Consider the following 24,985-nt stretch of genomic DNA (forward strand, 5'->3'; position numbering starts at 1 on the left):
ATAAATAGAAGATGCTCATATAATATACATATACACATGCATGTATATGGTGCATATTCACAATACTATCTATACAACATATCATGTATATATGCATAGCTGCATACATATATATGCATGTAGATATATATATATACTATATATAATGTGTATATCTCTATATACATATGTAATCTGTATATACACATACACATACACATATAGGTACACACACATATACATGATATGTATATAGGCTTTCACCACTTGTTTTTCTAAAATCTGCTACCTTGAATTAGATATATTGTTTTTGAGACATTTTGAATGGCATCCCTCCATATGTAGAGAAAGAAAAAACTAGAAGTCCAGGGTCTAGTGATCAGCTTATGATTCACAATGTTTCCCAATGATTGTATCTGTATATTTTTCCTCTTCTGCAAATGGGAAACAGTAGCCCACCCTGCCAGGGAGTGACAGCAGTTGACGGCTGGAATATTAAAATTTGATGCTTGTGACTTGGGTTCAATAAAAATACATCAAAAAGGATGAAACCCTTCCAATTCAGTTGCACATTTTGCCTTGCAATTTTCTGAGCAAAAGTAACTGGAGTCTCAATTGAAGCACATTGCAATGTCCCATCACCTGCATCTTTCAGAATGTGACCTGACACTGCCTTTTCCATTTTCCATTTTCTCAGTTAAATGCATAGCATATTTGTAAATGATGTTTATTTTATTGTAAATAGAGTTTGGGTTCCCCTTATTATTGTAGCTGTATGCTTTACCTCTGCCCTTATCTGAACATCTCCCTGTACTGCAGGGGAGCCAACAACTGAGGTAGGATGCCCCTCCCCACTAAGTTCCTTAAGGGAAAATTTAGTTCCAAGCTAATATTTCAATGTCATTGCAAAATATATATTGTAAAAGTATGCCTTCATATTCTTTGAGAATAATTTTCATTTGTAGCTCCTCACAGAACCGTATTTCTCAAATTTTCAGCTTAGATGTAACAAAACCTTAGAGCAGAATTGGGGTGGGGAGGGTGGAAAGGAAGTGGAATGAGAAGGTATAGAAAGCAATGACTTTTTTTTTCCTTCTAGAGAATAGATTGATATAAAAAAAATAAAAGCTGCTGTTAAAATTATACCTGAAGTTCCTGGTTAGGGAGGTCACATAAGTGATACATGACAGAGGTAAGTTTTGAACCCTAGCCCTGTGAATTAAAAATCATCATTCTTACCACTCTGTTACATTTTCCCTTAGTAGACATGAGGAACTGACTTCGTGGACATGAGATAGAATCTTGGAAGACATATCAGATTCTTTCTAAACCTGCTATGATTTTCTTTCTGTGACTTAAATGCCTTCTCTGAGGAGTTGAATATTTTTAATCTATACTTTCCTCTAAACCGTATTAGGAAAGTAAAAACTTATTTCTCATCCAAATGAAATCAGCACTGCTATCCTAATCATGTTCTGTGCACATTTTCCCATCTATCAAAGGAATTAAAAATACCTTAGATTATGATGATAAAAGGTGGTATTGTTAGAACAAAGTTCTGACCTGGTAGTTAAAAGACTCTAGTTACAGATATCCTTCTATCATTGAATGGCTCTGTGAGCCTGAGGAAACCAGTTAAATAAGAGTTGTTCTAGACACTAATTTGTTAAGGTCATGTCCAGAGAAGAGGAGAGGAGAGGAAAGGAAAAACAGAGAGATGTACAGAGACAGATTGAGAGATCAATGAATAAGGAAATTTGAACTGTGATCATATAAAGGAATGTCTGTTTCCAGGAAAGTGAGAGAAGAGGAGGAGGAGGAGAAGGAAGAAGAAGAAGAAGATGAAGAAGAGGAAGATGGAGGAGGAGAAGGAGGAGAAGAAGAAGAAGAAGGAGGAGAGGAAGGAGAAGGAGAAAGAGGAGGAGGAGAGGCATAAAATAGAAATAATGGACATCATTCTTCCCATGAAACCTATCTTTTATGAAATACATAAATATTTGGACAGAGCTCCAGGCCTTGGAGTCAGGAGGACCTGAGTTCAAATCAGGCCTCAGACACATGACACTTACTAGCTGTGTGATCCTGGGCAAGTCACTTAACAAGTCACTTAACCCCGATTGCCTCACCAAAAAAAAAAAAAAAAGAAATACATAAATATTAATCACTAAACATGTTAACTTGTTAGTATCAGTGAATTTCAGCATTGGAAAAGACATATAATCTAATCCCTACCTAGAGTATGAATCATATCCACAATATTACTGAAAAGTTATTATCTAGGCCTAGCTACCATCCTCTAACAAAAAGTTGTCTGCTATCTTTCTGAAACAGGTTTCTTATATTTTTAGCAACTCCAATCATCAGGAAAATGTTCCTTTTACCAAGCTGAAATCTTCCTCAGTGTAGTCTCCCCTTGTTGGCCATAATTCTGTGCTCCAGGACTAAGAAGAACAATGATCCCTCTTCCACAAATCAGCCCTTCAAATATTTAGGGGCAATGATCATGCTCCCTCCCTGCCCCCAACTCTTCTCTTCTCCAAGCTAAATGTCAGCACTGACTTCAACTGATCCTCATCTACCATGTCATTGTGGGTCTTTATTCCCCTCAATGCCTTCCTGTACATGTTCTTCTAGTCACCCAGGCTCACAACCTAGATATTTTCTGCTACTCCTCACTTTCTCTCACCTCCCATAACTCCATCTCCTGTCTCTTGTCAAGGCCTGTTGATTCTACTTTCCTAACATTTCTTGAATACACTCTCATTTCTCCTGATAGACTCCACTCTGGCATAGGCCTTCATCACTTCATGCTGAGACCATTGCAAGAAGGTTCTTATTGGTCTCCCTGTTTCAAACCTATCCTCATTCCAGCCTATCCTCCACTCAACTTCCAAACTGATTTTCCTAAAGCACGGGTCTGACCATTTTACTTCCATTTTCAATAAATTCCAGTGACTCTCTATCACCTCAAAGTCATTTGGTGTCCAAAGTCATTCATAACCAAGCCTTTTCTGACATTCCCCATCTTCTTACACATTTTTCCCTCCCCTCCATGTACTCTGTGGTCCAGTGACACTGACCTCTTTGATATTCCTCACACAAGACGCTCCGTCTTGAGACTTCAGGCATTTTCAATGACTGGCCCCCACACCTGGAATTTCTTCCTCCTTATCTCCACTTCCCAGATTCTGTGGCTTCCTTTCAATCCTATATGAAAATTCACCTTGTACAAGAAGCCTTTCCTGATCCCCCTTAATGCAAATTTCTTCCCTCTATTGATAATTTCTAATTTATTCTGCCTATATCTTGTTTACATATAGTTGTTTGAATGTTACCTCCCCCAGTAAATTGAGCTCCTTGAGAGCAAGAATTTTTTTTTTCTGGGGGGTTGGTTTTTGTTTTTCTTTTGTTCGTTTTTGTTTTACTAATTGTTCTTCATATCTCTCATGGTTATCACGGTTCCTGTGTTTAGCGTAGTGCTTAGCACGCTGAAGGTGCTTAATGAATGCGTGTTGACTGTCTGCTTGGGTTGGAAATGTTCCAATAAAAATTAGATGCCTAGAATTGGGCATAGTTCTACAAACATTTTCTGAAACATAAAAGTAAATGGCACTATCCTTCTCTTGGCCTAAGTATTACACTCCTAAGTTAACCTAATAATAACAAGGATGTACTGTTTTACAACCTCTACTGATTGGGCAAGTCCAAATCATTTAAGTCACACACCTTGTTGACTCTTAAAATCAGTCATAACAATTTCAGTCAACAGAGTTGCCTGATATAAGTTCAATGCAGTGACCAATGATTTGGCTGGATAGTTCAGTTTTTGAAAAGTTATGTAGTTGCTGTTTAATCCCCGCCTAAGTCTCAGGAGGGGTATAGTAAACTGAAAATGAACAATCAAGAGACTATGGGGATCTTATCTAGGGAAGAGGCAGAATGCTTCAGGATGCTGGGTGCCCAGTAAATTTGAATCATGTGAATAGCTAATGTGACCTACATGCTTTGCTCTTATCTATAGTAGAAGCTTAGGTACTTAATGTTAGACAAGGTTCTCACTTAACTAAAGTCAACATATGTAGTCAGAAGCATTAAAGGTGGTTAAGTGGGCACAGTATCAATCAATGATTGATCAATCAAAAAGTATTTATGGAACATCTGCCATGTTTCTATCCCTGTGCCAGTTTCTGCAAATGAAAAATAGCAAATCAATCAATAATGATTTATTATGTCCCAAAGACATGGTCCCTATTCCTGTAGAGTTTGTAATCTAGTTGGGGATAAGACTCTAAGGGAAAGGAAATAATTAGAAAGTGCATGCACTTGCGCATGTGCGTGTCTTTTAATCTGGTTGGAACAACCCCTCTAACATTCAGAAGAAAAAAATAGAGAACATTTTTTGGGGAAGACAGGAGGAGGAATTTCCAGTCTTGACTGTATTTATGTGGGGCATGTTTTTGGTGGAAACTTCTTCATAATAAATATCTATATTCCTCCATAGCTTAGAATCCTAGAGTTGCCTAGGAGCATTGATAAGTCAACTGAGTTTCTTATGGCCACAAGGCTCATATGAATTAGATATAAACTTGAACTCAAGGTCTTCCTTACTCCAAGGTCTATTTATTCTATCCATTATGACAATAATAAGGTGTCAGATAAGTAAAAGTGCTTATATTGTAATATTGAATATGTGTTCAATAGAAATTCAGAGGAGAGAGAGGTCACAGTAGGCTGGGGTGGTCAGGGAGAATTTATGGAGGACTTGGGATTTTCACTGAGCCTCAGTGTATGTGTCTAAATGGAGAAATTAGTGGGGAAGTATTCCAAAAAAGGAGAATGGTGTGAATAAAGACAATGAAACAGAAGTTAAGGGGGAAGATGATGGTAAAAAAGTTTATAGTCTCCAAAGGAAGAAGAGACTGAAAAAAAAAAAAAAGAAAAAGATGGGATAGGACAAATGAGCAGTTTTAGAGATATGTAAAGTAGTGTATCTCATCTCAAACTGCAGAGAAAGGAGAGAATGAAAATATCTTTAGAAGAGTCATGGAAAGTCCAAATTCGATACAGTAATACAGGCACTAAAAATGTCATTGCAATGCCTTTTTATTATTTTTGAGGTTGCAAGGGTCCCCAAGACCCTAATTGACAAAGATACAGTTGGAATCCTCATGGAGCTCTAAGTTGTTCTTGAGTCTTCTGCGGAAGCAGAAGAGAAATCAAATTCCTCTTGTCAAAATTTCTTTGGATTCTTTTCAAGTTCAGTGCTGAATCAAAGCCCAATTCAAGACTGTGCCAGGTTCCACTTTTCCTTTGCATATGCCTTATCATATTCTAGTGGCAATGGCTTTTATTATTGCAACCTCAAATTGCCTTAACCCAATCCACTCTCCAAGTAGCAATCAGATTAGAAGAAATAGGATCTTATGAATCTTGCTTAATGCCTTTCTCTTTACCATTCTTCCTAATCTTTATTGCCTGTGCATTGAAACTACATGCATGAGAAGATAAAACAATTTTCCAAAGAGTCTAAAATCCCAACAGGTAGGATATAACCATCTGGAGTCCAACAAGCACATCATATTTTTTTTTTCCTTTAGTGAGACAGTTGTGAGTTTTATGAAAGAGTCCCAATAGGCAGAGGTGTGCTACCTGTTTGTAACTCCCTTGAATTAATAATGATAATGATGATAATAATAATAACAATAACAACAGTAATGCAATGTTTCTTTAATGTCATGCTCTGAATTATAAACAGCAAGTTGGCACGTCTATCATTTTATTCATTCTAATTACAATTGTCCTGTCACTGAGATGCCATCCTGACTAAGAGCAAATCAGGTAGTATGTCCCCAGGGTCCTCTTAGTAACAGGAAGGCTGTCTCCAGTGGCATCAACATGACAATTTCTTCTCTCCCACTTCAAAGTAGAGAGTCCCTCTGGACAATTTCACATTTGATTATTTTCACTAGCCTCTCTGTCTTCTGCTGCTTGATTAGCATCTCATTCACCTAAGAAATTAGACTAAAGCGTGTGTGGCTACAAAAAGAAAGAACATACCTCATATCCACATATCCTGACATGTACACATATACACACACATCCATCTTCATGGGAAAAAAATCTGTTAGCATCAAAGATTTAGAAATTCTATTCAGGCTGGTGGTGGGGGTGTACACATGTGAATGATGAATGTTCTTACTGTAGGGACTGATCTACTCACTGACCTAGAGATGCAAGCAATATATTCTCCCAGAGGAAAGGCAGAATTATTTTTAATAATTTCAAACTAATACTGGCTCTATTTTCTCTTTTTTATTTTTAAAACTTCAACTTTGCTGAAAGAGACAGGCAGGCAGGCAGCAAGGCATGTATAGACATAAAGAGAGACAGAGGGTTAGACAAAGAGACAGACACAGACATAGAGAGACAGAAAAAGTGAGACACACAAAAAGGATAAAAGGAGAAAAAGGAAGGAAGAAAGGATGGAAGAAGGAGGGTGGGAGTGAGGGAAGAAGAGATCAAACACCAAATCTGACTCTTCAACTCCAATAATTATGCTTCAGTGCTATATTATTGTGACTACTGTAGTTGAAACATTTAATTTTATGCTTTGCACTCATTCAGGTGAAGCACATTTCTATAGCATGGTGAAATTAACTATAGATGAGAATAAAAACAAGACCATATAATTGGTATGGTCATATATAGCTGATTCCTCAAATCAGAACCATCCTGAGGGTACTATGAGTCCAGACAAGTATTGTAATTTCCCTCTCCCTACTAAGATTGGTGGGGGCTGGTGGAAAAAGGTACATTTGGGGGCTATTTGGTGCTCCAAAAAATGTGGTTCATGTGTTTACGTAAATCAGCCTGAATCCTGTCCATTCAATCACTAGGCAAAGGGGTACTGCTCTTCATTACTTAAGCCACCCTCTAAACACAACTCACCTTTTAGAATTTATTTTTTTCTTATTAGTGCTTCATTGGGTGTTCATTTAAACCTGTTTTTTTACCTCATATAGCAAGGGGTAACCTAATTACTACATCTTACAACACATTTCATAACTTTACATTGAAGTAGATTTCCCTCCCATGAGAAAGAGAAGTTGATTCTGGATAGATCTGATTTTACCTCACCCCCCAACTTGGGTTCAACTGCTCTACCAGGCATGAGAAGGAGGATGGTCCCCTGCACACTGCCATCACACTGCATGAGCTGGTTGACCTTGACAGCCCTTGATCTTCCTCTGGATGGAACATGAGTTGTACCACTAGTAGGTCTCTCTTGTATTGTTATCATTGACATTCTTGTCATTTCCCTAGCTACACCTTTAGCACTTTGAGGATTGTATCCCCTATAGGGCCCAAGATGGATCTGAGGACATGACAGGTACACAGTAAGGGTTTATTGAATTGAATTGGTTGCACCAATAGTAAGATTTTTCTAGAGTTCTTGCCAAATTATCATAATTAGGTTCTGAGGCTGGAATCATAGAATAATAGATTTGAGCTGCAAGGTATCTTAGAAATAATCTAGTGAAACTCTTCATTTTATAAATGAGAAAACTGAGCTTTGGAGAAGTTAAGTAATGAGGAAAGAAGGAACCAAGATGTAGATCCCAGAAGGAATATCAGAATAGGCAAAGAGGGGATGAAGAGCAGATAAAGGTCCAGATACTCTGCATTTCAAGCAAATTGGCCTACTTGTAGTTTCCTGAATCATGCCTTTTCATGGGCTACATGCCTGGAATGCACTGACTTTTTATCTCTTTCTCCGAGGATATTTAACTTTTTTCAACACTCAGTTTATAGAGCTACAGATTTCCAGGTTTTTAATCATATAAAATCTCAGAAGTCATCCAGACCAACCTACCCCTAAACAAACAAATCAATAGACTAGACAAGTTGCCATCTAGATGTTGACTGAATACCCCCAAAGAAGAGGAACCCTCTACCTCCCAAAGCATCCTATTCCAGTATTCCAAAACTCATTTTGGTAGGATTTTTTTTCTTTTATAAAATTGAATTTACCTCTTTGTAACTTCCATCCATTGTTCCTAGTTTTACCCTTTGGAGGCAAACAGAACAAGCCTAATTTCTCTTTCCCATGACAATATTTCACATACTTAAAGAAAACTACCATTCCCATATCCCCTCTCCTTCTCTTACCCAAGTTAATAAAAGCATTTCTTCTAGCCAGTCTGTATATAACATTAACTCAAGTCCTTTCAACATCCTGGTTGTTCTTTTATGAATATTTTCATGGTTATTAATTTTTTTCCAATATTTAGAGCTGGATATAGAAGCAGAGCCAAGATGGCAGAGTAAAAGCCAGGACACAGATGAACTCTGCCAACATTCACCTCCAAACAACTTTAAAATAATGCCTCAAATCAAATTTTGGAATGACAGAGCCAAGAAAAGGCCAGAGAAAGACATTTTTTTCCCAGCCTAAGACCATTTAAAAGGTCTGCAGGAGAGGTCTGTAATACTAGGGTGGGCACATGCCTGGAGCTTGGCAAGAGCACTGTGGGGCTTTTGGAGGCAGCTATGATAGCAGCAGCAGCAACTTGAAGAGCTCTCAGCCCAGAGAATATAAAGGGGTCAGACAACTGGTTAGAAAGAGATTACAGGGGATCTTTTACTGGCAATGGGTGCAGCTGGTGCTGATTGGCAACTCTATTGGCCATAAGCAGTTCTGGGTTGCAGTTCTATGGTGGAAAGAAGAGCTAGTACTTGCAGCTGCAGGGGAGCAGGGGCTCTTCCTGGGTAAAGATTTGAGTACAGTGACCACACCTCTCCCAGAATAACTCCACCTTAGAAGCACCAAAAACTTGCAGAACCCCAGAACTAATAGGGTGGATTAGAAACCAGAATCCAACAATTGTCTATGGTATCTTTTAGCAAAATGCAGCTTTCTGATCTCCTTAAAAAGCAGATTAGCTTAAATGAAAAAGAGGTACAAAAATGCAATGAAGAAAACTCTTTACAAAGTGGAATTGGCCAAATGGAAAAAGATGTACAAAAGGTCACTGAAGAAAGTAATTTCTTAACAATTAGAATTTGTCAAGTAGATGCTAATGACTCTATGAGGCTTCAAGAAACAATAAAACAAAATCAAAAGAATGAGAAAAAATAGAAGAAATGTGAAATATCATATTGGAAAAATAACTGGCCTGGAAAATAGATCAAGGAGAGATTACTTAAGAATTATTGGACTACCTAAAAGTCATGGTTAAAGAAAAAGCTTAGACATTATCTTTCAAGAAATCATCAAGGAAAACTGCCCTAATATCTTCAATCCAGTGGGTTCCCAAATGAAAATTCCAGGAATATTATAGCAAAATTCCAGAGCTACCAGGTCAAGGAGAAACTATTGCAACCAACCAGAAAAAAAAGTTAAAATTTCACGGAACCACAGTTGGGATCACACAAGATTTGTCAGTTTCTAAATTAAAATATCAGAGGGTTTGTAATATGAGATTCTGGAAAGCAAAAGAAATAGGATTACAAGCAATAAAGTAACATAAATTTATAGTCATTTTTTTCTCATAAAGGTCTTATTTCTTAAATATATAGAGAACTCAGTCAAAATCATAAAAATATGAGTCATTCTCCAATTGATGAATGGTCAAGGAATATGAACAGGCAATTTTAAGAAGAAGTCATATGAAAAAATGCTCTAACTTACTATTGAATAGATAAAGGTAAATTAAAACAGGGTAGCTAGGTGATATCATGGATGGAGTGCTAGACCTGGAGTCAGGTAGGCCTGAGTTAAAATCTGGCCTCAGATACTTACTAGCTGTGCGACCCTGGGGAAGTCACTTAACCCTGTTTGTCACAGTTTCCTTATTTGTAAAATCAACTGTAGAAGGAAATGGCAAACCACTCTAGTATCTTTGCCAAGAAAACTCCAAATGGGGTCACAAAGAGTTGGATATGACTGAAACAATTGAATAATAATAACAACAACAACAACAAATTTAAACAACTCAAGTATTTCCTCATACCTATCAAAATTGAAAAATGTTGGAGGGAATGAGGGAAATAGGCACATCAGTGAACTGGAGTGGCGAACTAGTCCAATCATTTGGGAGGACGATCTGGAACTATGCCCAAAGGGCTAAAAAACTGTGCATACCCTTTGATCCAGCAACACTGCCATTAGGTCTATACCCCAAAGAGATCAAAAAAAGGGAAAATGACCTATATGTACAAAAATATTTATTATATCTCTTTTTGTAGCGGCAAAGAATTGGAAATTAAGAGGTTGCCCATCAAGTGGGGAAAGGCTGAACAATTTGTGGTGCATGATTGTGATAGAGTTCTATTGTTCTATAAGAAATGAAAAGGGTAGGGTGTTCCAGAAAAAGCAAAGCAAAGCAAAACAAAACATGGTAAGACCTATATGAACTGATGCAAAGTAAAGTGAAAAGAAAAATATCATTATGTATAGTAAGAACAATGTTGTAACCATGATCAATTGTGAAAGACTTGGCTACTCTGATGAATACAATTATCCAAGACAATTCCTGGGGGAGAACTGATGAACTCTCAGTACAAAATAAAGTCTAATTTTCTTGCTTTTCTTATTATTTGCTTTTTTCTGATATGGCTAATATGGACATATGTTTTGCATAATTTCACATATATAATTGATATCATATTGTTTGCCTTTTCAATGGTTGGGGAGAGATAGGAGGGAGAGAATGTGGAACTCAAAATTTAAAAAGAAAAGAGTGTTTAAAATAAATAACTAACTAGAGCTGGATGTAGTTTTACATGGCAGAATAACAACAAACAAGATGAAAAATAGTAATTAACTGTTACATAGCACTTTAAAGTCTATAAAGTGTTTATATAATGTCCTTATTCCTGCAAGATTTTTCTTATATTAACATAGTCCAAGATTGAATTAAGCTTTTTTCTACCATATCATATTATTGACTCATTGAGTTTACAATTCCCAAAACTCCCAGACTACTTTCATAAAACTTTATCTAACTATGCTTTCTCCACCTTGTATATATGAAGTTGGCTTTTTAAATTCAAATGTAGGATTTTTACATTATCCTTATTAAATTTTATTATTAGTTTTTACCCAACATTCTGGCTTTAGATGATGGCTTTAGATACTGATTCAGCCATTTGGTATGTTAGCTATACCTTCTGCATTGGTGTCATCTGCACATTTGAATAACATGCCATCTATCTCTTTTTCCAAATCATTGACATAAAGGTTAAGCAATGCAGATGCAAGCACAGATCCCACTGGAATCATCCTTCCAAGGTGAATTCTAGCCATTAATGATTAGTCTTTGAGACCTATTATTCAGCCAGTCACAAATCCATTTAATTCTACTATCATCTAGCTTATATATTGTACTGATGCTAGGCAGTGTATGTGGAATGGGAGGGGGTTATGGGGAAGAATAAACCTCCAACTTCTACAAGGTTCAGAGTGTGCTACACACCTAAGTATATTAGGATAACAAAATTCTTGGGATCTTGTGGCCTTGGTCTTAATGCACCAATGATACCAAACCCACAAAATAATGATAGTTTTGTTTTATAGAGAGGAAAAAAAATGGGAACTACCAGAATATAGACTATAACAATTCTTAGCTCAGTAATGATTATGTTAATCTAGTATAAATTGAACTATCAAGCATATGGTCCATGGACCAGCAGGGGAATTCTTAGCTCAAGTTAATACAGATCTATAAATGATGAATTCTGTGTAATAAAAATACAACTCATAACAATAATACCAAACATAAGACACATAATTATTCCAGTAAGGAGTATTATTAGATTGTTTTTCCTACTTCAGACTCTATAAGGGAGAGAGAAAGAGACACAGAGACAGAAAGACAGAGACAAAGAGAAAGAGAGACCGAGACAGTGAGACAGGTAGAGACACAGAGATGCAGAGACAGACAAGGCTGCAAAGCTAGGCCTCTACCCACCATGTTAGAGCGTACTTAGGCCAGCCAATAAGTCTACAAGAGAGGACTGGAGTTCTTCACAACCAGTAAGAAAAGGAGGAAAAGTATGAGCTCAGCCTTCAGGTTCTAAGAAAGAGAATTAAGGCAAGAACGGAACCTCCAGGATTTCCCTCTTTTCATATTAATAAGGTTAAAACTACAGTAGACCCACCTAACTTATCCAGTCTAGGTATACACTAGGCAACAACTCAGTTTTATGTGCCTTCTCAGAATTAAATCTTTGGAGATATAATGACTGCCTATATTAGAAAACCCTGCTGACAGAAATCAGGTTTGAATGTATCCTTATTAACTGAACAGAGATCCATGTCCTCCTCAGGGTCCCCAGGATCAAATTAAGAGGGTCCTGTCCTATAGTATGATAGGAAGTGTTGCCCCCCTGCTCTCCATCTTTGATTCAGATTGAGAATCTAGAAGGAGGTGGCACAGATTATTTTACTGATTCATTCCCATTTAAATAGCTAGTAACCAAAGTATAATAAGAACAGAGGACATTTTATAATATTAACTCTGTGGGTGTGTCAATAATATCCACCATCACACCCACCATATTCCCAAGAATTGAAGGAACTGAAGACACAGCTATAAGGTTTCCATTACTAAGACATTGCCAAAGAAAGTATGAAGTCAGACATATCTCATAATATGTGATAATATAATACATCATAACCTTAGTGGGTTAATGATCCCCCATATATATATATGAAACCATATATATACATTACCATATCAATATATACATTACCAAAAGTTGGAGGAATTGAGGACACCTTATAGCACTGTAACCCACTAAGCTATCATTTTCTCTGAGAAATCATTCCTGATAGCCCTAGTAATTAGTGCTCGCTCCCTTCTCAGGCTGTCTGGTATTTATTTCCTTTTATTGGTATGCTGTATCCCCCAGCAGACTATAAGTTTCTATAAGGAAGAGACTATTTCATCTTGATGTTTGTATACTCAGTGCCTAATACGGTGGCAGGTATATAATCGGTGTCTCTTGAATTTAATTGTTAAAAAAAATTCAGGCAATTTAATTAAAAAAAAACAAAAAAACAAGCAAAAAACTATTGAGGAAACTGGAAGCGGGAAAGCAAGTTTAGACAATCACCTTATATCATATACGTCAGCAAGTTTCAAATAGGTGCTCAACCCAAAAATAAAATGTCTCTTAACAAACGGAGTAAAACGGATTGAGCTATTTTTCAGAACTATTGCTATGGGCAGAATTCTTAACCAAACCAAGGATAGAGGAGATGACAAAAGATAAAAGAGATAATTTTGAGTATGTGAAATTTAAAAGCTTTCATGAAAATAAAAGTAGTATAGCAACACATAGGGACTCTGTCAATAGGGGAAAATATCTTTCCTTCAATATATCTTTATAAGGGTCTGATATCCATGATACATAGAGAATTAAACCCAGATCTCAAAGGAAGAAGTGAAAAGTATAAAGAACAATATGAAAGATTTCTCCAAATAACTAATAATAAAATAAAGATCAATAAAAAAACCATAAAAACAGGTCTGAGGTTTAACCTCAGACCCAACAAATTAGCAAAGATGGAAAAAATATATAATGTTGGAAGGGTTTTGGAAAGATGAACACATTAATACGCTGTTGGCAGAGCTATAAATTTGTCCAAAAATTTTGGAAAGTAGTTTCAACTTAAGATAAAAAGTAACTAAAATTTCTATATCTTTTGATACAGAAATCCTACTGCATGTATCCAAAGGGGTCAAAGACAAACACGGGAGTTCCATATTTTCAGGAATATTCATTACAGTATTTTTTTGTCATAGCAAATATATATAATATATATGTATGTGTATATATATATATATACACATACACATACATATACATATATGCATGTGTGTGTGTATGTGTGTGTAAAGAAGATTTAGGGTGGAGCAAAAAAATTCCTCCCTAAGCCTCCTTTTGAAGAGGGCTCAGAATTCCCAGCCATCTCTTCAATTCCGACCAGCTGTTCTGTTGGTTTTGATTATAAAATCATCATGCCCCCATGCTAGGTAGCCTCTGCCCCTTTTGCCCCTTCTGCCCCTTCTTGTGTATTATCTTGCTCCCTTCAACTGTAAATTCTTTGAGAGTGGGGGCTGTTTTTCTTTCTCTTATTTGTATCCCTAGCACTTAGCATAGTGCCTGGCACATAGTAGGAAAGGAAATAAGCATTTATATAGCACCTACCATGTACCAGACACTGTGCTAAGTGCTTTACAAATATTATCTCATTTGATCCTCAAAAAAACCTTGAGAGGTAGGTATTGTTATTAACCTCATTTTATAGTTGATGAAACTGAGGTAAAAAGAAGTTAAGTGACATTCCCAAGGTCACACAGTTAGGAAGTATCTGAGCCTGAGTTTAAACTCAGTTCTTCTTGACTCCAGGCTCAATACTTACTGCATCACCTAGATGTCCCTGCAGTAGGCCCTTAATAAATGTTTATTGTATTATTTATTGTATCATAGATGAATAAATCTTTGTGAATTTTAATTTCTTTAGCCATTCCTCAAATGCTGGGCATTACTTTGTTTCCAATTCTTAGCTATCACAAAAGTGCTGCTATAAATATTTTTGAATGAATGCAATTTTTCTTCTTATAAATGGCTTCCTTGATCAAACATCCTAGTAATAGTGTCTCTAGTTCAGAGAGGGTATGCACATTTAGTCACTTTATTTCCATAATTCCAAATTGTTTTCCCAAATGGTTGTACTATTTCACTGCTCTACCAACAACGCATTAGTGTGCCTATCATTCCACATCTCCTCCAACATTAAATATCGACATTTTTGCCAATTCACATACATTTACATATATGTAAATAAAAATATATATGTATATATACACACATATCCAATAAACATATGTACACATATACACAGATAACATATATGTATGTGTATATATGTGTATGTGTAGATATGTCATCAAAGGATATGAACAAACTTTTTTTAGTGTTTTATTTTTTCCCCCAATTATATGTCAAGACAATTTTTAGTGTTCATTTTTACAAGATTTTGATTTCCAAATTTTTCTCCCTCCTTCCCTCCTCTCCCTTCTTCATAAAATGGTAAGCAATTTAATATAGGTTATAAATGTGCTATCATGTAAAACGTATCTCCATATTAGTCATAGTTGTGAAAGAAGAAACAGATCAAAAGGGAAAAATACAAGAAAGAATAGAGCAAGTGAAAAAATTTTGCTTTGATGTGCATTCAGAGTCCATCAGTTGTTTATCTAGATGTGGATAGCATTTTCATTCATGGATCCTTTGTACTTGTCTTGGATCACTGTGTTGCTAAGAAAAGCTGAATCATTCATAGTTGATCATCACACAATCTTGCTGATACTGTATACAACACTTTCCTGGTTCTGCTCATTTCACTTTGCATCAGTTTATACAAGTCTTTCCAGGTTTTTTTTTTTTCTGAAATCTGCCTGTTCATCATTTCTTACAGCACAATAATATTTCATCACATTCATATACCACACTTGTTCAGCCGTTACCCAATTGATGGGCATCTATTCAATTTCCAATATTTGCCTCCATGAAAAGGGCTGTTAAATAAATATTTTTACACATGTAGATCCTTTTCCCTTTTTTATGATCTCTTTGGGATACAGACCTAGTAGTAGTATTGCTGGATCAAATGTATGCACAATTTTATAGCCCTTTGACCATAGTTCCAAATTACTCTCCAGAAAGATTGGATCAGTTCACAACTCCACTAATAGTGCATTAGTGTCCCAATTTCCCCACATCCTCTCTAACATTTATCATTTTCCTTTTTTGTCATATTAGCCAATCCGATAGCTGTGAGGTGATACCTCAGAGTTGTTTCAATGTGCATTTCTCTAATCAAAAATGATTTAGAGCACTTCTTCAAATGCCTAAGACAGCTTTGATTTCTTTATCTTAAAACTGCCTGTTCATATCCTTTGACCATTTATCAATTGAGGAATGGCTTATATTCTAATGAATTTGACTTGAATTCATTATATATTTGAGAAATGAGGCCTTTATCAGAGACATTTACTGTAAAGATTGTTTCCCAGATTTCTGCTTTCTTTCTAATCTTGGTTGCATTGGTTTTCTTTGTGCAAAAGTTTTAAAATTTAATATAATCAAAATTATCTATTTTACAATTTGTAATGCTATCTCTTGTTTGGTTATGAATTCTTACCTTCTCCATAGATCTGAAAGCTAGACTATTCCTTGCTCTTCTAATTTACTTATGGTATCACCCTTTATTCCTAAATCACGTACCCATTTTGACCTTATCTTGGTATATGGTGTGAGATGTTGGTCTATGCTTAGTTTGTGATCTATTGTTTCCCAGTTTTCCCTATGGTTTTGGTTAAATAGTGAGTTCTTATCCCAAAGTCTGGGATCTTTAGGTTTATACCTTTACTCTGTGTGTCTCTCTCCTTCAAGTGTGTTTATTGTAAATAACATATTGTGGAATTGTGGTTGTTGATCCCCTCTGCTATCTACTTTCATTTTATGGGAGAGTTCATCCCATTTACATATACAGTTATGATTACTAACTATGTATTTCCATCCATCCTATTTTTCCTCTTGTTTGTATTCTCTCTTCTTTCACCTTTTACCTCCTCAACAGTGTGTTCCTGCAGTCTACCACCTCGACGGGTCTGCCCTTTTTTCTGTCACCTTCCCCCTCCCCCCCTTTACTTAATCTCCTTCCCTCCTACTTTTCTGTCAGGTAAGATAGATTTCCACATTCAATGGTTGTATATAGTATTCGCTCTTTGATTCAATGCTGATGAGAGTAAAGTTCAAGTGATGCCAATCACCCACCCTCCTATCTTTTCCTCCCCCATAATAAGTTTTTTTTGCTGACATTCTAAGTCTCTTGGGCTAAAAGATTATTTCACCCCATCTTTTACTGGCTGTGCTATTCCAGGATTTGTTTTGGGGAGCTATTTTATGGTTGTCTGGAGGTGAATATAGGAGAGTTACAGGGTTTTACTGCTAACTCTGTCATCTTGGCTCCTGAAAGTCTACAAAAAGTTCTTAAAAACAGCATGGCAGAAACTAGGCATAGACCAACATCTCACACCATACACCAAGATAAGGTCAAAATGGGCACATAATTTAGACATAAAGGGTGATACCATAAGCAAATTAGGAGAGTAATGAATAGTTTACCTATTAAATCTATGAAGAAAGGAAGAATTTATGAACAAACAAGACATAGAGAACAGTATGAAATGCAAAATGGATAATTTTGATTACATTAAATTAAAAAAGTTTTTGCACAAACAAAGGCAATGCACCCAAAATTAGAAGGGAAGCAGAAAGCTAGGAAACAATCTTCACAGTAAGTGTTTCTGATAAAGACCTCATTTCTCAAATAGAGAACTAAGTCAAATTTATAAGAATATAAGTCATTCCTCAATTGATAAATGGTCAAGGGATATTAACAGGCAGTTTTCAGAGGAAGAAATTAAAGCTATTTATAGTCATATGAAAAAAGGCTCTAAATTACTTTTGATTAGAGAAATGCAAATTGAAACAGCCTTGAGGTACCACCTCACACCTATCAGATTAGCCAATGTCATAAATAAAATGATAAATGTTGGAGAAGATGTGGGAAAATTGGGACACTAATACATTGTTGGTGGAGTTGTGAACTGATCCAACCATTCTGGAGAGCAATTTGGAATGATGGCTAAAGGGCTATAAAAATGGGCATACCCTTTGATACAGCAATACCATTACTAGGTTTGTATCCCAAAGAGATCATAAAAAAAGGAAAAAGGACCTACATGTAAAAAAAATATTTATAGCAGCTCTTTCTGTGGTGGCAAAATATTGGAAATTGAGGGACTGACCATCAATTGGGTAATTGCTGAATGAGTTGTAGTATATGAATGTAATAAATACTATTGTGCTATAAGAAATAATGAGCAGGCGGATTTCGGGAAAACCTGGAAGGTCTTACACAAATTGATGCTGCGTGGAGTGAACAGACCTAGGAGAACATTGTATACACAGTAACAGTAACATTGTGCAGTGACCAATTTTGATAGACCTAACTCTTCTCAGCAGTACAATAATCTAAGATAATTTCAAAAGACTCATGATGAAAAATACTATCCATGTCCAGAGAAAGTGCTATGGAGTCTGAATGCAAATTGAAACACACTATTTTCTTTTTCTTTTTTGTTTTTTCTTTCTTGTGGGTTTTTCCCTTTGTTCTGATTCTTCTTTCACAACATGACTAATGTAGAAATATGTTTAATATGATTGTACATGTATAGCTTATATCAGATTCATGCTATCTTGAGAAGGTGGGAGGTGAGTGAGGGAGAAAAAAATTAGAACTGAAAATCTTATAAAAGTGAATGTTGAAAACTATCTTCACATGTAATTGGAAAAAAAATAAAATGCTATGAAGTAAGAAAAAAAAGTTCTTAAAAGAAGTGCAAAATATTCATGACCACATGAAAAAATGCTCCAGATCACTAATAATAAGAGAAATATAAACAAAAACAAGCCTGAAAATTGGCAAAATGAGAACAAATTACAATATTCAATGTTTGAGGGTTTGTGGAATAATAGGCATACTAATATATTGTTGGTAGAGCTGTGAAATGATATAACCATTTTGCAAATGTAGATAGATAGATAACAGATGTATGTATACACTCAAAAATTGTTATTCTATATTGGATATTAAACTATTATCAGGAATTCATGCTACAAAGATTTTCTTCCCATTCAACCACTTCTTTTGTATCTTTGGTGCATTAATTTTGTCTGTGCAGAAGCTTTTCCGTTTCAAGTAATCAAAGTTATCTATTTCATGTTTAATAATTGGCTCTATCATGTTTGGTTAAGAATACATCTATCCATATCTGTGAGGGGTGTATGAATTGATTCTCTTCTAATATTTTTGCAATGTGATCCTTAATATTAAGGTTACATATATATTTAGAATATATTGTGGTGTAAGATAATAGTCTAAACCTAAATTTTGCAAGATTTGATTCTAGTTCTCTTGACAAGTTTTATCAAATGAGTTTTTCTCACCTGAGTAGTTTATGTTTTCTACTTTATCAAACACTGAGTTAAAGAGTTCTATTTTTTTTCTTCCCTTATTCTCCTTTGTCTAGCCAGTTCCATTGATTTGTCTATTTATTTTAATCCAGTTCTAGGTGAGTTTGATGACTGCTGTTTTAGAATATATTTTGAGGTCTGAAAGTACTATTCCATCTTTATCCTTGCTTCTTTTCATCATTTTCCTTGATATTCTAGATCTTTTTTCCCCCATGTGAATTTTTTTTATAAAATTCTTGGTAATTTGATTATTATAGTATTAAGGATATAAATTAATTTTAGTAATTGCATTTTAATTATATTGGTGTTTCCTATCCTGGAACACTGAATATTCTTCTAGAATTTAAATTGTTCTTCATTTCTTTAAGAAGTACATTATATTTGAATCTGTCCAAGTATATTTTGTTCTTCTGTAGATCAATTCCAAGATATTTTATATATGTTCTAGTTATTTGGAATAAGATTTCCCTATTTCTATTATTATTTTTTGTGATGTTAAGCCTTTTGTCCAAAAGAGCTCCTCTAGGACACCTATAGTTCTTAGGTTGTCTCTAGGCATCATATAATTAAGATCAGTATGTTTTGCTTGCATGCTGAGTATATTTTAATTTAATTTAATTTTTTGCTTCTTTTCTTTCAGATTGTCCTTCACTTCTGTACTTTTGTATTCCTAATCTATTGTTTCTCCCTTGGTTTTTTTTTTCCTTTGGTGAGACTTGACATCACAGATTCCATTTGTTTTCCTATTCTACCCATTATTTTTGCTATGCAAGCTATAATTTCTGCTTTCATGATTCTCATTTCTCTTTCAAACCACTCAAGAACAGAGTATATATGGTTGCGTGTCCTCTGTCTCACCAAATATTGGATCATTTTCCTTTGTCGTACATTATTTATTATTCATAGATGCCTGGACTCATTTGCTAGATCTGGAGGCCATATTACCTTTTATTGTTAATGTTTGCCCTGTTAATTTCCCCGGTTATGTTCAATGTCTTTGAATTTTCTTCTTCCTGAGAGCTTTAGTAATTTTAGTCTCTACCTCCAAGCGTCATTTTCCCCTATTCACTTTCTGATTCTGTCTTCTCTGATGGTGGTTTCCTCGGGGGTTGTATCTGGAAGTATCTCAACTTCTTTTTAAGTGATATTTGGTTGTTCAAACTGGCCCTAGCTAAATTCTGTGCTGCTTCTTTCAGGTTTAGTGAAGTGCTGCCTCCTTCTCCCTCCACCTCGCCCCAATTTTCTGTACTTGTGTCTTATCCTGCTCTTTCTGTTTCTTATTTCTCTAGCACCAGCAGTGCAGAGTTTTACTATGATTGTGCTACAGGATTGTCTGCCCCAGATCCAGTAGCTCAGAGTTCTGCAGTACTGGTTCTACAAAGTTCTGGCCCCCAACAGGCTTTTGCTCCTGAAGGGTTGCAGCTGCTGGCTGTCCACTGTGGCTCTTGCAAACTTCCACAGCCAGAAGCTGGGCTTTCTACAGTACTGGGAACAAGGGAGGGGGGGGAATAGTCTATAGGAGTGAGCTATGTTGTAAGCTATAGTGGGTCCTTGGATGTATTAGTAAAGCCTTGCTTTCATTAAGAGCAAGAAGGTGTGGGAGAGGTACTGAATGAACTCAAGGTCAGCAAGCATCAGTTCACTTTTTAAATCTTCTTTTGGATTCTAAGTGTCAAAGACAATGGAGATATCTGAAGTTACTTTATCTTTGGCACATAATTTATGTTTTTGAAAGGTTTGAAAGGTCATAGATGTCAGCAAAAATATCTGGTCCTTCATCTTGCTGTTCATGTGACCCACTCTAGCTGTTATTATTACTAAAGTCAAAAGATCTTGGTTTGAATCCCCCTTCCAATACCTATTAGTATGGACCTTGGACAAGTAATTTTGGTTTTCTGAGCCTTGGTGTTTTTATCTGTCAAAAAGATAATAATATTTATGCTTCCTGCCTCATGGGGTTTCTGTGAAGCTCCAATGAGACATGATATACGAATGATTTGAAAATATTAGATATTGTCAGTAGTTTAATTGTTGTTGCTGTTTTTGTTATGTGTCTGACTGATTTCCCAAGATTATTAGGCTCAAAAGAAAGAAGGAGGTAAGAAAATGCTTTAAAATGTGAATTCCCTACAAGGGCACAGGATTAACATTATTATTACACTTACTGAGAGCCTTATACTTTTATAAGAGTCTGTATCATTACCTCATCCAAAGGCAAACAGAAATAATGGGTTTGTAGTGTCATGCCCTAATTATTATTGTAAAAAAATGGGTTCAAATAGGTTGTACCATATTAAATATCATAGGTTATTAAGTTGTTTTGCCATTTCATTTCCAATCCAATATTCATCTTTGTTTCACAATGCTTATTTAAATGAACCCTTCACTCAGACCAAGCCCATCTAATAATTGTCCCTCAAATATGTACTGCATTATTCTATATGCAATCTATCCAAACGTGGAAAATCCCTATTCCTCTTCTTTTGTTACTTTTTTTTAGAACTCAGGAACAATAATATGAAAGACAGATGTTTCTGCTATCCTCATGACCTCTAAAACCTCTCAAAAATTAGAATTATGTCCAAGAGGTAAAACAATTGATTTCCATGGTCTAAGACACTAAGAATGCTAAGGAGGTAACAATCCAATGAACTAATATGAGAGAGTCTAATCCCTGATCTCTAACATGCCCACTCAGCACCATTCCCCCACAATCCAATATCCAGTCAGGAACGTTTAGTGGCATCCACTGAATTATGCTTTGGATTATACTAACAGTTTCCTTACTGCTGTTACAGACTCTTTTAGCTAACCACCACTCTGCTTGTGTCTTGATTACATTATTTGGAAGCAACAAGCAATAGAACTCAACTAATCCTTGCTCCTGGCCATGTGCTGAAGACTAAAGACACAGGAAAGCAGGAAACTTGTTCTGCAAAAGGTGGTAGCATGACAGCATGTTGTGCTGTCACAGTGTCCAGCTAATGAGCTAAGGAACAGAAGGAACTAAAGCAAGGTGTCAATGTGTGTGTTTCTGTATGTGTGTGCGTGTGTGTGTTTGTGTGTGTATATGTATGTTGGGGGGAGGGGGAAGGCTTCATCAGACATGAAGGAAGCTAGCTGAGGCCAGCTCTTTTCTCCAAGAAGTCACTTGTGGGACAAACTAAGGTCAATAAAAAATGAATCACCTGATATGAGAAGAGGCTAAGTTTTGATTTGAGGCCCAGTTCTTAGAGAAACTGCCATCAAAGGGGAAGGAGTTAGAAAACGAGCAATAGAGGAATATAAGAAATACACACAGACACACACATGCACACATGCACACACATAGACACACAGATACACTGGAATTAATAAAAATCTCAGGAAGAAGAAACTTTAATTAAAAACCCTGAACGCGAGTAGATAAATGAATGAGAATGATATACAACAGAATGGAATATACCCCCCACCCCACGACATCCAAAAAGCCCAAAGATCTCTGAATAAATATTATAAAACAATGGAAACTGAATTCATACAAGAAGATTTGATGGAGTCCTAAGAAAGCATAGAAAAATAGAAAGATATTCCTAAATGGTTTAAAAAGAAATTGGGGGGGGGGGGCAGAGCCAAGATGACAGAGTGAAAGCAGTGACTTGCTTGAGCTTTTCCCCAAAGCCCTCCAAATACCTGTAAAAAATGACTCTAAACAAATTCTAGAGCAGCAGAACTCACAAAAAGAAAGTAAAACAAATTTCCAGCCCAAGACAACCTGGCTGGTTGATTGGAAAGGTCTATTGTGCAGGACTGGGAGAAGAACACAGTTCAGCATGGGTGCACAGGCAAAGATCAGGCCACAGTAAACCTGGAGCAGGCCTCAGATGATTTAATCACGGGCAGCTGTGGTGGTTTCCTGACTTCTCAACCCACAAACACCAAAGACAACTTAGAAGGTCAGTAGGAAAGGTCTGTGATTGTGGTGAGAGAGAAGTTCAGTCCCAGCCCCAGTCCCCAGCACAGCCCCGGGGTGGCAGCTACTTTCAGAGCTCTTGGTCCACGAAGGGGGAGTTGAGGGGCTGATCAGAGGGGGATTGCAGGGATCTCTTTGCTGGTGCTAAAGCAGGATTTTCTTGCTTTGCCTGTGCTTGGATCTGGGTCACAGTTCTGGGTGGTGGTCCTGGGGTGAGGAGGAGCACTGGCATGGTGGAGCTTGTAGTGGTGGTGGAGAGGAAATCCTCCTCACAGTTCCAAGGCATTTTGTGGTCACTCATAGATCAGAGCACAGACCAGAAAAGGAGTAAACACCTCACCCTTGATCATACCATCTTGGAAGAATTGAAAACTTACAGGTCCCTGGAAGTATCTCTGAAAACAGCTGCACAAAACCCCCAAAGCTTGGGACAGTACATTCTCCACACTGGAAGCAGACCTCTATCTTAACAAAGAGTTTAAAACTCAAGTAATTGGCTGGGATCATGAACAAACCTCACAAAAAAAGAGTCAGACCATAGAATCTTTCTTTGGTGACAAAGAATATTAAAACATACAACCAGAAGACAACAAAGTCAAAGCTCCTACATCCAAAGCCTCCAAGAAAATTATGAAGCAGTCCCAAGCCATGGAAGAGCTCAAAAAAGATTTTGTGAAGCATGTAAGAGAAGTAGAGGAAAAACTGGGAAGCAAAATGAGAATGATGCAAGAAAATAATGAAAAACAAGTCAACAGCTTGCTAAAGAAGACCCAAAAAAATACTGAAGAAAATAACACTTTAACAAATAGTCTAGGGGCAGCTAGGTGACTGGATAGAACACTGGTCCTGAAGTCAGGAGGACCTGAGTTCAAATCCCAGCCTCAGACCAAACACTTGACACTTACTAGCTGTGTGACTCTAGGCAAGTCACTTAACCCCAATTGCCTCACCAAAAAAAAAAAAAAAAAAAAAGTTCAACCCAAATGGCAAAAGAGGTCCAAAAAGCCAATGAAGAGAAGAATGCCTTAAAAAACAGAAGTGGCCAAATGGAAAAGGAAGTCCAAAAGCTCACTGAAGAAAATACTTCCTAAGAATGGAGCAAATGGAAGCTAGTGACTTTATGAGAAATCAAGACTTTGTAAAACAAAACCAAAGAATGAAAAATACAAGACAATGTGAAATATCTCATTGGAAAAACAACTGACCTGAAAAATAGATCCAGGAGAGGTAATTAAAAAATTATTGGACTATCTGAAAGCCATGGTAAAAAAAAAAAAGAGCCTACACATCATCATTCAAGAAATTATCAAGGAAAACTGCCTTGATATTCTACAAACTGAGGGTAAAATAGAAATTGAAAGAATCCACCAATCACCTCCTGAAAGAGATCCCCAAAAGGAAACTCCTAGGAATATTGTAGCCAAATCCCAGAGTTCCCAGGTCAAGGAGAAAATATTGCAAGCAGTCAGAAAGAAACAATTCAAATATTGTGGAACCACAATCGGGATAATACAAAATTTAGCAGCTTCTACATTAAGGAACTGGAGGGCTTAGAGTATAATATTCCAGAGAGCAAAGGAGATAGGATTACAGCCAAGAATCACCTCCCCAGCAAAACTGAGTATAATTCCTAAGGGAAAAAATGGTCATTCAGCGAAATACAGGACTTTCAAGCATTCTTGATGAAAAGACCAGAGCTGAATAGAAAATTTGATTTTCAAATACACGACTCAAGTGGAACATGAAGAGGTAAACAGGAAAGAGAAATCATAAGAGACTTATTAAGGTTAAACTGTTTACATTCCTGCATGGAAAGATGATATTTGTAACTCATGAGACCTTTCTCAGTATTAGAGTAGTTGGAGGGAAAAAAATTATATGTAGATAGATAGATAGATAGATAGATAGATAGATAGATAGATAGATAGATAGATAGAT

Source organism: Vombatus ursinus, unplaced genomic scaffold (assembly GCF_900497805.2).
Source record: "Vombatus ursinus unplaced genomic scaffold, bare-nosed wombat genome assembly UNPS02014791.1, whole genome shotgun sequence".
NCBI lineage: Eukaryota > Metazoa > Chordata > Mammalia > Diprotodontia > Vombatidae > Vombatus > Vombatus ursinus.